This window comes from Pseudorca crassidens, chromosome 20, assembly GCF_039906515.1.
Source record: "Pseudorca crassidens isolate mPseCra1 chromosome 20, mPseCra1.hap1, whole genome shotgun sequence".
Taxonomy (NCBI): Eukaryota; Metazoa; Chordata; class Mammalia; order Artiodactyla; family Delphinidae; genus Pseudorca; species Pseudorca crassidens.
Genome location: NC_090315.1, coordinates 6,878,598 through 6,894,743, shown reverse-complemented (window position 1 = coordinate 6,894,743; position 16,146 = coordinate 6,878,598).

Genomic DNA, 16,146 nt, shown 5'->3' with positions numbered 1-16,146 from the left:
AGGTGGGACTGAGGCCGAGTAGTAGTCATGTGAAGGTGTGGAGGGGAGGGGTCAGCACTAGAGAGCACCTGGCCGGATGTTGAAGAAAGGGTGGGAGCCGTTGGTGAAAGTGCTTCCTCGCCTAGGGCTCCCCTCTGTCATTGGCTGAGGAAATTAAATCAGCTGCTTCATGGGCAACTGCTCACTGGGCAGGAGGCTCCCAGCTGATGAGTCATGTTTCTTTTTTTTGACTCATTGTGTGACTTACATGGGTCCCTTACCCCTCTGAAGCTTCGCTTCATAAGCCGTGTAAACAAAGGGAGCAGGCTTGTCATAATACAAGAGAGTTACAGGATGGAACGTAGAAAAAAGTTTATCCCCCAACTTCCACTCCACCTCTTGGCTTCTGATGCTGCTGGTATTTCCCAGTCGTGGAGGCAGAAAAGCCCCGCCTCTGCCAGAGGCCCCGCCCTTATAGATGAGAAGGCCTGCCCTCAACACGGACCCTCCCACGGGGCGTTCCTCCTACCTCATCTTTCTTGACCCAGCTCCCTTTGACACTCCTACATAGACCATGCCACCTCTTTTCCCCTGTTCCCCATCCTCTGTACCACTGTAACCGAGCAGGGTCTTCTGTGCTCACGGCGCAGAAAGCGGGTGTTTGCAGCAAAGTAATGGTTTATTTGCAGGGTGCCACGCGGGGGAGTGGGAGACAAGTTTTAAAGGGGAATAAAAAAGAGGCTGGGATTAATCGTCGTCTTCTGACATTTCTTAAGCATGGTTTCAGGAGTCAGAATATCTCCGGTTTATGATTTTTCTGGCCAGGTGGTCCATGGCTCGGGGTCTTGAAGTTCGTCTTGTCCTGGAGAAACAACCTGAGTTTGTCCGTTAATGATGATGTCTACAACAGCAATTTTGTTACATTAAGGATGTTACTGACAACAATCTGACTCTGGCTGATGAGTGTTCAGCTGACTCAGGATTGAGGTCAGAGTGGGCAAGAAAGGGAATAAAGTTTTGGACAGAGAGATGAATCATAAACTCACTAAGGGAACTCAGTTTTAGGGGGACTTGGTTTCAATCCTCACTCCTGTTTTAACTTTCCCCAAATCTCTGAGGGAACAGGGCAGTGACTGCTCTGGCTATTTCCCGCCTCAATTTGGGGAGTGGAAATGTTGCATACTGAGCTGGGAACATTCCCAAGTTCCAGGTCTTGGACCCGAATCTTGCATGACTAAAAGCTTAGTCCCTTGGTCCATCGTTCTGGTGCAGCAGACCCAATTAGATGTAGGAGATGGAGTGAAACCCAAACTTTAATAAACCTTGGAAAATATATCTTATTCCCTGAGGAATTCAGGAGAATAAGCCTGAAAACCAGTCTGGACCTGGCATTTCTGGGGAGATGCGTAGCCAGGTAGCCAGTTGCTTAATTTTATCGAAGCAGGTTTTAACTTCTGATGTGGTATTAACATATAACAGGAGCTATTGGCCACTACATACAATATGATCTAAAGCAACTGTATTGTCTCGTACGATTCTAGCTAAAGAATCTAGTGCTTCACACCTGTCAGAATGGTTATTATGAAAAAGTCTACAAATAACAAATGTCGGAGAGGATGTGGAGAAATGGGAACCCTTGTACACTGTTGGTGGGAATGTAAATTGGTGTAGCCATTATGGGAAATAGTATGGAGGTTCCTCAAAATCTGAAAACAGAACTACCATATGATCCTGTGTATATATCCAGAAAAAAACGAAAACACTAATTTGAAATGATACATGCACCCCAATGTTCATAGCAACACTATTTACAATAGCTAAGACATGGATACAACCCAAGGGCCATCCACAGACAAATGGATGAAGAAGATGTGGTGCGTGTATACAATGGAATATTACTCAGCCATAAAAAGAATGAAATTCTGCCATTTGCAGCAATGTGGATGGAGCTAGAGAATATTTATTCTTAGTGAATTAAGTCAGAGAAAGACAATATGATATCACTTATATGTGGAATCTAAAAAATAACACAAATGAATGTACATGCAAAACAGAAACAGACTCACAGATATAGAAAACAAACTAGTGGTTACCAAAGGGGAGAGGGAAGAGGGGAGGGGCAAATTAGGGGTATTAATAGATACAAACTACTATGTATAAAATAGATAAGCTCAAAGGATATATTGTATAACACAGGGAATTATAGCCATGATTTTGTAATAACTAAGTGGAGTATAATCTAAAAATACTGAATCACGATGCCGTACACCTGAAACTAATACAATATTGTAAATCAACTATAATTCAATTTAAAAAAATGTTTAAGTGAAAAATGGTAGTCTGAGGTTTTAGCTTACATTTCTTTAATTATCAGGGCAAGTTTAAATGTTTTTCTATATATTTGTTTCAACTTGCTGCTTTCTGTTTAAAAAAATTATCTTCGATTGAGTTGCCTAACTGCACTGAGAATCAGTTTCTCCATCTGCAAAGTGCAGATAATATATACAGCACACTATTGCTGTGAAATCAAATACAGGCATACCTCATATCATTGTGCTTCACTGTATTGCACTTGGCAGAAATTGCATTTTTTACTCATTGAAGGTTTGTGGCAACACTGTTGAGCAAGTCTATTGGCACCATTTTTTCAACAGCATTTGCTCCTTTTGTGTCTATCGCACTTTAGTAATTCTCACAATATTTCAAACCCTCCATCAGCAGAAAGAGTACAACTTACTGAAAGCTCCGATCATGGTTACATTTTTAAGCAATCTTTTTTAATTAAAAAATAAAAATAAAGACATGTCTATATTAACCCAACAAGCTTAAGCTAACTTTAATACCAGATATTAATTTAATATTGACTATTTCCCAGATCACACGAACCTGAAATTCATTTGGGTTAGTTTCTTTTACATTTCTGAGAATTTATATAAGAACTTAACCTCCTTTAAGCCAATTAAATAGAGCTCATTTATAAATTAATTTTGGTAAGGGTAAAGACATATATTTATAATGCACGTTACATACATACATACATCCAGACAGAGATCTCATAGCTTCATTTTAAAACTTAGTCATGAATCAGGCATTATAATATAAAATTCACTACTTTATAACTAACAGTTGGAATAATTTAAATTTAAAAGGCCTCTTTTCCCTTTTTACCCCTCAATCTCAAGAACTGGAGATGGTCTAGATAAGATATGACCTCCTGAGAGCCCTGGGAAGACATTTACATCTCACAGGGAAAGAAAAGCAAGTTCTAGAAGGACTTGTTCCCTTAGGGTCAGAATTCCAAAAAAAAATGTTTTAGACGGGCAAAACCAGTTTTGGATTGTCAAATGAGGCTTGTCATGGGCATTTTTCTTCAGAGTCTAAAGAATGTGGCTACCAGTGTTACCAAAACAACAAACAAACAAAACTTTGGCTTTAGTCATGGAACCAGAACTAAAGGTGGTCCAATTTTGTAGGATGCATCCTAAAGGGCTATTTTTAGAAACTGAACCCCCCCATCCACCAATTAAAATAGTGCACCTTGTTTAACACAAATATACACTCACATGCACACACAAGACAGAAGCCAAATCAATTCCAAAAGATTTAAAGTCAAACCAGTTTCAAAAGGTTTAAAGCCAAACCAATTCCAAAAGCAACCTTAGGCGCTTTTATTAAACCCAATCCCTGCAATATGGGCAATGGGCCTAGGAGAGCACCAGTATACAAGGATAAAAGTTTTAGGCTGGCACTGTCGTGCGGTTGCTTACGTCTTCCAATCGAGAAACCATTCCTTTATTGCAAGCCTGAAATATTGCTGATGCGCGGTTGAGAAGGGAATTCCCCAGCCAGATCCCCAGGCCAAAGTGGCTGGGCCGCTGCTGGATCCTCAAAAGGAAAGTCCTGCGCTGGCAGAGGGTCAGCCGACCACAGGCACTAGCCTCAGAGGAACCTTTGGGTTGCCACATTGTAATTGAGCAAGGGCTTGTGTGCCTGAGGCGCTGAAAGCCAAACTCTGACAGCAGGTGTTTGTAGCAAAGTAATGGTTTATTTGCAGGGCGCCAAGCAAGGGAGGCGAGATGAGTCTCAGATCCACTCTATCTTGGTCTTTGTGTTAGGGATGTTGTAAAGGTGAAGAACAAAGAAACTAGGATTAATCATCGTTTTGTAACATATCTGTGACATTTCTTAATCATGGTTTTGGGAGTCAGGATGTGTTTATGATTCTCTGGCCAGGTGGTCCATGAGCTCATTTTGCCCTGAAGCAACAACCTCCGTTAATGTTAATTATGATATCTACAACAGCAATTTTATTACATTAAGGGTGTTATTGACAACAGCAATCTCAGTCATTTGACTCTGGTGGATTAGTGTTCACGTAGCTCAGGACTGAGGTCAGAGGGCGTAAGAAAGGGAATAAAGTTCTGGACAGAGAGCTTAATCATAAACTCAGTAGTGATACCAAGCAGGAGTGGGGCTCCTGGGCACAAAAACCTTTCCGTGTCCCCCACTTTTTTTTTTTTAATTAAAAATATTTATTTCTGGCCGTGTTGGGTCTTCGTTGCTGCGCACAAGCTTCTCGTTGCGGTGGCTTCTCTTGTTGTGGAGCACGGGCTTGCGGGCTTCAGTAGTTCTGGCTTGTGGGCTCTGGAGCACAGGCTCAGTAGTTATGGGGCATGGGCTTAGTTGCTCCGCGGCACGTGGGATCTTCCCGGACCAGGGCTCGAACCCGTGTTCCCTGCACTGGCAGGTGGATTCTTAACCACTGCACAACCAACCGTGTCCCCCACTTCTCGCTTACAGAAAATAAGCTTCATTTTGACTTCAGGACCTTCCCTTAGTTCCAAGGGCCAGGTTTAAACAGATGCTAATTAGGGAAGGGAGGGGATGCAGAGACAAGGGAGGAATAGTCTAGAAACGATAGTGCTGCCTTGGGGCGGAGTCCTGTGCCCCTTCAAGGGCTACACCTAGCAGTGTCTTTGAGCTATTTTGCAGAGACTGAAACCCCCTCCAGGTGCGAGAAGTTAAGGCAAGCTGCTCACAGGCACGGAGGCCCCCCACCTGTTGAATTCAGGTTGCGGAAATTGACGCCCACTTACCTCACCACCGACCAATCAGAAGAAGGTCCACGCCCTCTCAGAACCATTCCTATAAAAGTCCTCACTACCCCTTCCACGTAGGGACTCACAGTTTTGAGGGTGTTGGCTTGTTCTAGCGCCCTTTGCCTGGCAAAGCAGTAGAGCTATTTTCTACTTCACCAAGAACTCTGTCTCCGAGATTAATTCGGTGTCTGGGTACAGAGGCTGGATTCGGCTTCAGTAGAGGACCTCAGTTTTAGGAGGACCCAGTTTCACCACCTTAGCTCCTCCATAACCCTGTACTTTTCTCTAGAGCTTTCTCCAGCCAAAAATATTCCCACGGTCTGCCCCTCGACCAGGCTTCTCTCTGCTAAGGATAAAAGTCTGTTGGACACGTACACCTCCTTCAAGACGGCCACCACCTCCTGTGACGAGAGACTCAGTGGCCACGGCCGTTTGAAGTCTTGGGCCCACATAACTGACGGGGAAGAAGACCAAGCTGCATTGTCAAGAGTCGGCACGTGTGCCACACTTTTGATGGCATTTGGGGAGACGGACCCTCCAGAGCTGAGATGTCCGGTGGAAGAGGCAACTTCTCTGTAGAGCACAACTTGGGAAACGGCTGCTCCACAGCTGCCGCCATATTGCCCCGCAGAGCCATTCCACTCCCGCCCACCCCACGTGCAGAATCCAGATCCCTGGAGGTGCTTCACGTGACCGGTGGCCATTGTCGGCTCACAGGTAGTACTGAGTATGCGCAGCAGAGGCGCTGTGGCGTTGCCAGGCGACCTGCATTGGAAAGTAGCCTTTGGAAACCTGTGGTTCCAGCCACGTCGTGAGAAGACCCGGTAAGAGGAGAGACTTCTGTGGGGTGCAGTGTTGGATCAGTGATTAGGGTCGGTGGGGTCAGTGGCAGGAGTCTGTGAGGGTCAAGGAAGCAGGTGTATTGGGTTGATAGGCCGTTTGTTTAGTCCATAATCGGAGAGTCTGTTGAAATCGGTGATCTGGGCAGCTTTTAATTGGGCGAATCTATGGTTCAGTGACGGAGGGAATGGGGGGTCCGCTATGGCATGATGAATCTGTGGGTTCAGAATTCATGGCCTGGAGAATAACGGATGAAGGTTTGTGAGGTCGCTGATTGGGAAGCCTGTGAGAACTGGTAATTGGCGGAGCCTGTGTGGTCATTGATAGGACTGTAGCGTTAGTAATGGGGCGTCTTGAGGTCAATTATGGGAGAGTCTGTGGGCATTAATAATGTGGAGGTTTGGGGAATCAAGGATGAGGTATTGGGGGCAGTGATGGAGTCGTTGGGGGACATTAGGAGCTTGGAGGGGTCACTGATGGGTACAGGAGTCAATGTTTATGACTATTACTGGGGCAGGTCATGGAATGGAGTTGGTGTCTGTGACTGGTGAGCTCATGGAAGTTGTCGATTTGGGAAACCTGTGGAGTTAGTAATTGGGGAGGGACTCCCTGGAGATCCCTGATTTGAGTTTCCAACCTTTATTTCCAACCTTTATAACCAGATGGAGCTTCATATTGTGACATTCCTCCCAGTTCCTCAACAGCTTACCAGCTGTTCCCATCAACCCACTCCTCAAACCCATTCTTCTCTTCACATCCCTTTTTTAAAAAATAAATTTATTTAGTTTTGGCTGCTTTGGGTCTTCGTTGCTGCACGCGGGCTTTCTCTAGTTGCAGCGAGCGGAGGCTACTCTTCGTTTCAGTGTGTGGCCTTCTCACTGCAGTAGCTTCTCTTGTTGCAGAGCACGGGCTCTAGGCACACAGGCTTCAGTAGTTGTGGCGCGTGGGCTTCAGTAGTCGTGGCTTGCGAGCTCTAGGGTGTAGGCTCAGTAGTTGTGGCGCACGGGCTTAGTTACTGCACAGCATGTGGGATCTTCCTGGACCAGGGCTCGAACCCATGTCCCCTGCATTGGCAGGCGGATTCTTAACAATTGCACCACCAGGGAAGTCCCTCACGTCCTTCCTTGCTTTGACCTCATCCCTACAAAAATTTAAAGTGTTTTTAAATGACCAGAGCCTAAGGAAATCTAAACTGATATTTGCTTGTATATTCGTAGAATATCACTGTGAGGATTCACAAAATTAGGAACAGAGGAACTGGGTGGTGGAAGGACCTCAGCTGTACCTTGTGAATGTTGAATCATGCGAACTATTACTTGTTTTACAAAATACTTTTAACTGGTATGCCTAGAGAGTTTGTCTGATGTTACATTAAAACTGTATGTTACTTGCTGAAGATAAGACATATATCAAACATTCAATTATCCTTTCTCAGAACATGTTTTTAGTTTTCATGTAGGCAAGTGATATCTTTGGTGTGATCCTTCTCTCGTTTCCACCTGGTCATCATAGAAATAATCACAATTATTCTGATTATATTCATGCTTCTTCACATTTAAATATTTACTGTCATTTTACAAATATGCAGTGATTGCCAATTCTATTCTTACTTCACGTAAGAGACATTTAGGATAATTTTTAATTTTATGATTTGTTTGGAATTTTTTGGTTGCTATCTTTCTTGTTATTCCTAATTGTATTTTGAGGAATTTGTCCTGCTTTTCATTGTGGTACCATATGTGGTCTTTTCTTTTAAGGCAAATACGAATAATTGAAAACCATGTATATTTTCAATAGGTACCTCTTTTATCTACTTTGATATATTGCTGATGTCAATATTAGTTTTAATATTTAGGCCATATATATAATATTTTCCTATATTATTTATCACAAAATTAGTGGTATTTTAATATCTCCTCAGTGGTGTTTCTGTCACACATCCTTGTTTTTGTCTTTTTTTTTAAACAGCGTTTGTTTTATGTGATTTAGTTCCCTATTTGTCACGTAAAGCAACCACATTATAACTTCTAACTCATGTTACTCTATAAATTTCTACTTTACCCCATTTAATGGCTCTCATCTTAAATTCTTTTACCTGCTACTGTTACTATTACTCTTCCTGATTCTGTTATCTACATTTGCCTGGTCCTGATATACTTTGTTTCTGACATTTTGTCTTCCCTGGCTGGTGTTTGAGGATGTGGGTGTCTCTGAGAACCAGCCAATCGCTGGATTTTGTTTTCGTTTTATTCATTCCAGTCAGCTTTGTCTTGTCTTGGAGAGTTTTACTTTTGCCTTTGCTGCCTCAACCCTGTCCTGTGTGTCTCTCACTCCTGTTTTACTCTTTTTTAATTCTCTTTGTTTCCTTGTAGTTTAATTTGCTTTATAGTTCCTCTTACATAGATTATGTATTTTTTAGCTTTTATGCCGTGGTTTAGAAGGCACATCTTGTTTATATTTATCTACTGGAAGTTCCCTTTAAGTTTTCCAGAAATATTGTTGAATTTATGTTATCCTAATTAGCAAAGTGGCTAACAAAGATAATAGGTCTATTGTTTTATTTTATTTTATATTTTTTGTTTATATTTTTTGGTTTATTGTTTTATATGTGATCTTTCTACTTTATATTCTAGCTACCTCAGTTTTAAAATAGGAATAATTGGGGAGGATGAAATAATATATATTGTTTGTTTAGCTTATTAACTTACACATCATTAGCCTATTACTAGAAATTGTGTGTGTGTGTGTGTGTGTGTGTGTGTGTGTGTGTGTGTGTGTGTGTGTGTGTGTTCCAATAAAGCTTTATTTACAAAAACAGGCAGCAGGCCTACCTCCTACTCCTTTTCCTCTCCACAGCTGAGGGCCTGCTTGGTATAAAATTCCATTCCTTCCATACCTCTGCCCAGGCGGATAACTTCATTCTCTGTATGGACTAGAGCACCTTCCTGCCTGTTAACAGTGTCCCTTTTCTTTCCTGACAGCCAAACCTGTCTGGGTCCAGGTAACACCACCCTAACTAACCTACATCCTTCTGTGCTGATTCAGTTTTTACCTGCCCGGTTTCTGGATCTTCATGCTCCAAGAATCTTCCAACGTTTCTGTTCTCCACTTTGTTCTTGACTTTTATTGTAACTCCTTCAGTAATTTGAAAGCTTAAGCTATTGGTTCTATGCTGGTGTTTCTCAGATTGGCAAATATTCTCACATTTGACCTCTAGCCCTGCATTTGCTTCCCTCCAGAATACCTCCTCTGTGATGTTCTGCTTTCAGTATAAATGTCAGAAATAGAAATGGAAATGATCTTTTCTCCCAAATAGCTCATTTTTTTCTTCCTCTTTTTTTTTTTGGCAGTACTTGGGCCTCTCACCGTTGTGGCCTCTCCCGTTGCGGAGCACAGGCTCCGGACGCGCAGGCTCAGCGGCCATGGCTCACGGGCCCAGCCGCTCTGCGGCATGTGGGATCTTCCCGGACCGGGGCACGAACCCGCGTCCCCTGCATCGGCAGGTGGACTCTCAACCACTGCGCCACCAGGGGTAGCCCTGATACATTATCTTAAACTAAAGGCCATACTGTAGTTCTTACCTAACGTCCTTTTTCTGTTCTAGGCTTGAAGTAATATTGTAGGCTAATGACTCCCAAATATTCATTTCCAACCCAGGACATTGTGCTCATCTCTAGTCTTATTTGAAAGACTGGTCTCTTTACATCTTCACTTGAATGTCTACAGACATCTCAATCTTGATAGTTACAAAGTTAAGCTCTGGATTCCACTCGTCTTCCCCTAGACCTGTTCCTCTCTGAGTATCCCCCAGGTTTGAAACAGTGCTGCAGTCTGCCTGGGTGCTTAAGCCAAACCCCAATCACTTGTCTTCCCCTCCATTCTTACAAGTATTTTTTCCATTTCTGCATATGCCAAATCCATTCCTGACTCAGGGCCTTTGCATTTGCTGTTCCCTGTGCCTGGAGTTTCCTTCCCCCAAGTTTTTACACTGCTGCCCCACCCTCTACCTTTTTATGGGTCTTAGCTCAAATGTTTCACTTTCAGAGGTGATCAGTTTATCTAAAGTTGACTTCCCTCAGCTTCTCTCAATTCCATCTCCTTGTTTCTTCCATGGCATTCATCATCACCTTGGTGGTTTTCTTTTTCTGGACAATTTATTTAAAAAATATTTTTTAAAATATTTTAAACTTTCTGGACAATTTATTTAAAAAATTGAAGTATAGTTGATTAACAATATTATTTTTGTTTCAGGGGTACAACATTGTGATTCAGTATTTTTACAGGTTATACTCCATTAAAAGTTATTATAAGATAATGGCTATAATTCCCTATGCTCTACAATATATCCTTGTTGCTTATTTATTTTATACATAACAGTTTGTATCTCTTAATCCCATATCCCTAATGTGCCCCTCCCCACTGGTAACCACTAGTTTGTTTTCTGTATCTGTGAGTCTGTTTCTGTTTTGTTATTATACATTCGTTTGTTTGTATTTTTTAGATTCACATATAAGTGATATCATACAGTATTTGTCTTTCTCTGACTTATTTCACGAAGCATAATATTCTCTAGGTCCATCCACGTTGCTGCAAATGGCAGGGTTTCATTCTTATTTTATGGCTGACTAATATTCCATTATGTACATAATATATATATGTAATATGTCTGTTGACAGACACTTGGGTTGCTTCCATATCTTGGCTATTGTAAATAGTGCTGCTATGAACATTGGGGTCCACGTGTCTTTCTGAATTAGTGTTTTCATTTTTTTCCGGATACATGCCCAGGAGTGGAATTGCTGGATCATGTAGTAGTTCTATTTTTAGTTTTTTGAGAAACTTTATACTGTTTTCCATAGTGGCTGCACCAATTTACATTCCCACCAACAGTGTACAAGTGTTCACTTTTTTCTACACCCTCTCCAACATTTGTTGTTTGTAGGTTTTTTGATGATGGCCATTCTAACAGGTGTGAGGTGATATCTCATTGTAGTTTTGATTTGCATTTCTTTAATAATTAGCGATGTTGAGCATCTTTTCATGTGCCGGTTAACCACTTGTATGTCTTCTTTGGAAAAATGTCTCTTCAGGTCCTCTGCCCACGTTTTGATTAGATTGTTTGTTTTTTGATATTGATTTATATGAGCTGTTTATATATTTTGGATATTAACCCCTTGTCAGTGATATCATTAGCAAATATTTTCTCCCATTCTGTAGGTTGTCTTTCGTTTTGTCAAGTTCAGACTCCACAAGACTGCCCTCAGTTCAAATGTGAGTCTCAAGCATTGGGTGCCCGGGCTAACAACTCTTCCGTCTGACTTTGCTGTTACATCAGGGATTCCTCCACTCACTCCTCCCCCCACACACTTGAAGTTCAGTAATTTGCTAGAATGCTCACAAATGCCCGAAAACATTTTCCTTAAACCACCAGTTTATTATAAAGGACACAAAGGAATGGCCAGATGAAGGAGTACATTGGGTGCATTCTGGAAGGAGCCCAAGTACAGGAGCTTCTGTGTCCATGGAGTTGGGTAACACCACCCTCCCTGCAGGTGGATGTGTTGCCTGAAGCTCTCTGTGCCCCATCGTTCAGAGGTTTTTATGGAGGCTTCATCCTGTGGGCATCATTGATGAAATCATTGGCAGCTGGTGAATAAGCTCAATCTCCAGCCCCTCTTCCCTTTCTGGGGCACAGGGCTCAGCCTGAAAGTTGCAACCCTCTAGTCTCCTGGTCGGTTCCTCTGGCAACCAGCTCCCACCCTGAAGCTCTCTAGGGGCCCACCAAGAGTCACCTCATTAACAGAACCTCAGACGTGGTTGAAAGGGGTTTGTTAGAAATAACAAAAGAGGCTCCTTTCACCTCTATCCCTCAAAACATAACAAGGGTTTTAGCAGCTCTGTGTCAGAAACCAGGGACAAAGACCAAATGTATCATAGCTTCCATGACAGAAATTTGTTCATTTATGTTGTACGTTGTATGTTTTGTGTATGTACAGTACCAGCCTTACGCTTCAGCAAGCTGACTTTCCCTGGACCTCAAACTTTTCACTCCTGCTACCCTCTCCTATATCTTGGAGAAGCTTCCTGAAATCAGCAATGCTGTGGGGAGAGGCTGCTCTGAATGCAGACCAGGTTCTGCATAGGTCTTGGTCATTGGAAACACCAACTCTGAATTATTTAAACGTCCCTTTCTGGGGGTTGAAACAGGCAGGGCCAGCAATTGTGTCCAGGTAATAATGTCCAAGACCCTGTTTCTCCCCTTTGGGGCATTTGATAACTCTTTACTTGCCCATCCTTCTTCATGCATGGGCTCAACACCATGGTTCATGGGAGTTCCATCAGGGCCCATAGCAAGGTCTGGTTCTCTTATTGAACACAAGTTCATGTGCCCAACACAGTGAGGCCAAACAAACTGAAACGTCGGAGTTCAGAGCAGAGAAAGGTTTATTGCAGGGCCATGCAAGGAGACATGTGGCTCATGCCCCCAAAACCCCCAATTCCTCAAAGTTTCAGCAAAGCCCTTTTAAAGGCAAGGTGAGGGAGGGGCATGGTTAGTTGTTGCAAACTTCCTGGTGTCAGAATCCACGTAGGTTCTTGTAGCTGTCCACTGTCCACGTAGGTCAGGTCAAGATGTTTCTGAAACCTCCAACAAGACAGTTTTTATCTCTATATGAATGGACTCTTGAAGGTCAGAGTCTTGAGAATAGGCTATCTTGTATATTTCAGGCTATATGTAACATTCTTTTACAAAAAGTGCAGAGCCAGCATGACTAAGGACAGGCAACAGAGCACAAAGGTTAAAGTGAAAAAAGAACAGATCTAATATGGAGTCAGGTTTGATCTTCCTTATTATGGTTCTGGGAGGGTGTTTTATATGTGAGTGGGCATTTTTATGTGTTCAGTGTGTGCATTAATGCCTGTGAGTGTGCAGCTGAAATTACATGAGCACGTGGGTGATTGTGTATTGTGTGTGTGCATATGTGTGCGAATGTGTGTGACTGTATGTTAGAGTGTGTGAGTATTCGTGCATGTGTGTTTGCATCTGTGTAAATGAGTTGGGAGGGATGGGTTGTCCACTGTTTTGGCTCTAGCAACTGACTTGACATTGGGGAATCACCGCATAGTGAACCTTGATCAAAGAGTTGATTTGTGTGTAGGAAAACCTGAAGAATTAATTTCAACCATAATATATATATATATTTTTCCCTTCTTGACTCATCAGATATGTATTTCTTAACTTAAGGGGTAACGATAATTCCTTACTCAAAGTTTTGCACAAAAGCAAGTGTGGAGGACTTTGTTGACCATTTGATGGTCTTGAATTAAGTGAGTAGCATTGACTTATCTGGCAGTAACAGGAATAGTAAAATCTCCCTCTTAAACCATCTGATCCTGGTGCTGTTATTTGCAAGGGTCTCTTTTATTATTTTTTTTCCCCAACCCACCCCACCCCCACGGGTCTCTTCTAGAACCTTCTCTCTTTCTTCTATGGATATTAGTCTGCTTCTGCTTCCTATCGTTAGTGAGGGTCAATGTCAGTAAAATTTATTTTTCTAACAATTTACAGATTCATTGATATTGAGTTGTACAAATGAGTGCAATGATATCTAATATAGACATTGGCATCGCGTTCTTGTTATTTGTATCTCTTTTTAGATCCTTCTCATATACTTGGACAAATTCCATTTCATTGCTCATACCTTAATTGATGGTCCAGCTCAGTGTATGAAATTAGGAAAGAACTGTCCTGGGTAGAATTTCTCAGTGAAGCAGAACCTGCATTGAGACATGTACTTGCAGCCAGTCCCTTACGTGTCAAACCTAAGTACTTCCTGCTCCCTACATATGAGCCCTGTCTGCCTCCAGGGATCATGGAAAAGTAAGCATCTGTCACAAATGCACCAATAGTCTCTTAAGACATATTAGCTAGAAAGTGATAATTGGTCTTGGTAATTAGCAACTAGGAAAATGTTTTAAAAAATAATCACAGCTCCCGAGCCTGTTCCTGCCAGTACTGCTCCAGGTGAAGTGATAATTGCAGTTCTGAGGGGAGGAGAGGTCACAGGATCACAAACTCATATCTCAGGGTGGAGCTACCCCTCTTGCACTGATTGCTTTGACCTTCGCGTTGAGCCCACCATCCAGGCAGCAGGAAAAAGGCGGTGGGTTTTCTCTATATTCATTAGGGAGGTGGAATCTATAAAGGAAGGATTTGTGCAGGAAATTGGGAAGTGAGTATATTGGATAAAGGGAATCTCCTGTGTATGAACCTGGTCCAGCACCAAAACGATACAGGACGGTGGGATAAATCCTAAGGCATGAACTGAGATAGTCAAGAGAGATGGGGTCCTAGACCTTTCACCAATCCCCGATGGCTCCTAACATAATGTATGTGTTTCTCGCTGACAGTGATTGTTGTGGTTTAACGCAAGTGATGATGAAATCTGATTTTTCATGTGCTTAAGGACTGTATTTCCCAATTCAGTCTGCTTTACAAAAATTGCAGACATAAATTTCAGGTTTCGGAGGTGAGCCCGTAATACCTCCATACTTGTAACAAACACTGGGATGAATCTACAGGACTCAGCTGATGCTGTGCAGAAACAGTGTGTCTGGCAGCCATTGTTGGAATGTGAATGCGTTCTCTAACTCTGGCTGTATGAATTGCTTAGCAGATTTATTTATTTATTTATTTTTAAAAATCTTTATTGGAGTATAATTGCTTCACAATACTGTGTTAGTGTCTGTTGTACTAACACAGTGAATCAGCCATATGCATGTATATGTCCCCATATCCCCTCCCTCTTGAGCCTCCCTCCCAGAGGATTTAATAATTGCGTCTTTATTGATTATGGAGAGAGTCTTCTCACTAAAAGTTAGGGAAGTAGCATTTAAGAAAAAAAGAACTTTGTAAGTTTCAGATACCAGTTTTAGGCTCAAATGTATCCTGTGATATTTCTGCTGCTTTTAAATATTATGATACTGATCCCAAAAATATATGGCATTTATACAGTACACAAGTTACTCACGTTAACATTCGATTTTGCATGTGTCTTGTATTTTCATATCTTTCACAAATCTTGCCTTACTGCTAATACTTTTATTTGACTTGGGTATTAATAAATAGTTATGCATGTGACCTGAAATCAGTAATAATTTGTTTCTACTGTGCACTATTAATCAGGCATCAGTGTTTTCTGTCCCATAGTTCCAGTGACTTATGACATTGTACTTTTGTCCTGGAATGGAAGTAAATGAACCTTTTTGTTTCCATCCTAATATTGAGCCATTCTTGCATTTATTAAATCCAAATTGTCATGGGTGGGTACCTGCAGTTTTATACTGCAGTCGGTGCATTTACATTTTTTTTTAAGATTTTTATTTTCTTTATTTTTTGGCTGCGTTGGGTCTTTGTTGCTATGCACGGGCCTTCTCTAGTTGTGGTGAGCGGGGGCTACTCTTCGTTGCAGAGCATGGGCTCTAGGCGTGTGGGCTTCAGTAGTTGTGGCACGCGGGCTCAGTAGTTGTGGCTTGCAGGCTCTAGAGCACAGGCTCAGTAGTTGTGGCACGTGGGCTTAGTTGCTCTGCGGTGTGTGGGATCTTCCCGGACCAGGGCTTGAACCCGTGTCGCCTGCATTGGCAGGTGGATTCTTAACCACTGCTCCACCAGGGAGGCCCCCGGTGCATTTACCTTTAAGTAAGATTTCTACAGCTTTATTCAAAGTTTGTATTTGGCAATAGGATAAGTCTTAATGACAAGTTTCCACTTATTTATTAACTACATTTTTAAATAAAATATCAACAACCTAAATTGAAATGACAAGGTGTAAAAGCAAAACTAAATTTAGATCTGGTTTATTTGAAGAACACAGGTGACTAGTATTTGAGTATATTCTGGATTAAATGCACTGTCATTGTAACCAGCCCAGTCAGGGTCAAATCCCACTATCCACCTGCTCCCAACCAGTGAGTCAATTTAGACTTTAAAAAAAATCTTAAAAAAAAAATGTAAATGCACCGACTGCAGTATAAAACTGCAGGTACCCACCCATGACAATTTGGATTTAATAAATGCAAGAATGGCTCAATATTAGGATGGAAACACTTAACCTCTATGTCAGTGTTTGCTTCATCTTTATAAGGAAGATAAGTGTTTGCTTCAGGAATTTGTGAGGAATAAAGATGTTACCACATGTGTGGCTTTCATAGCAGTGAGTCATACATTCTA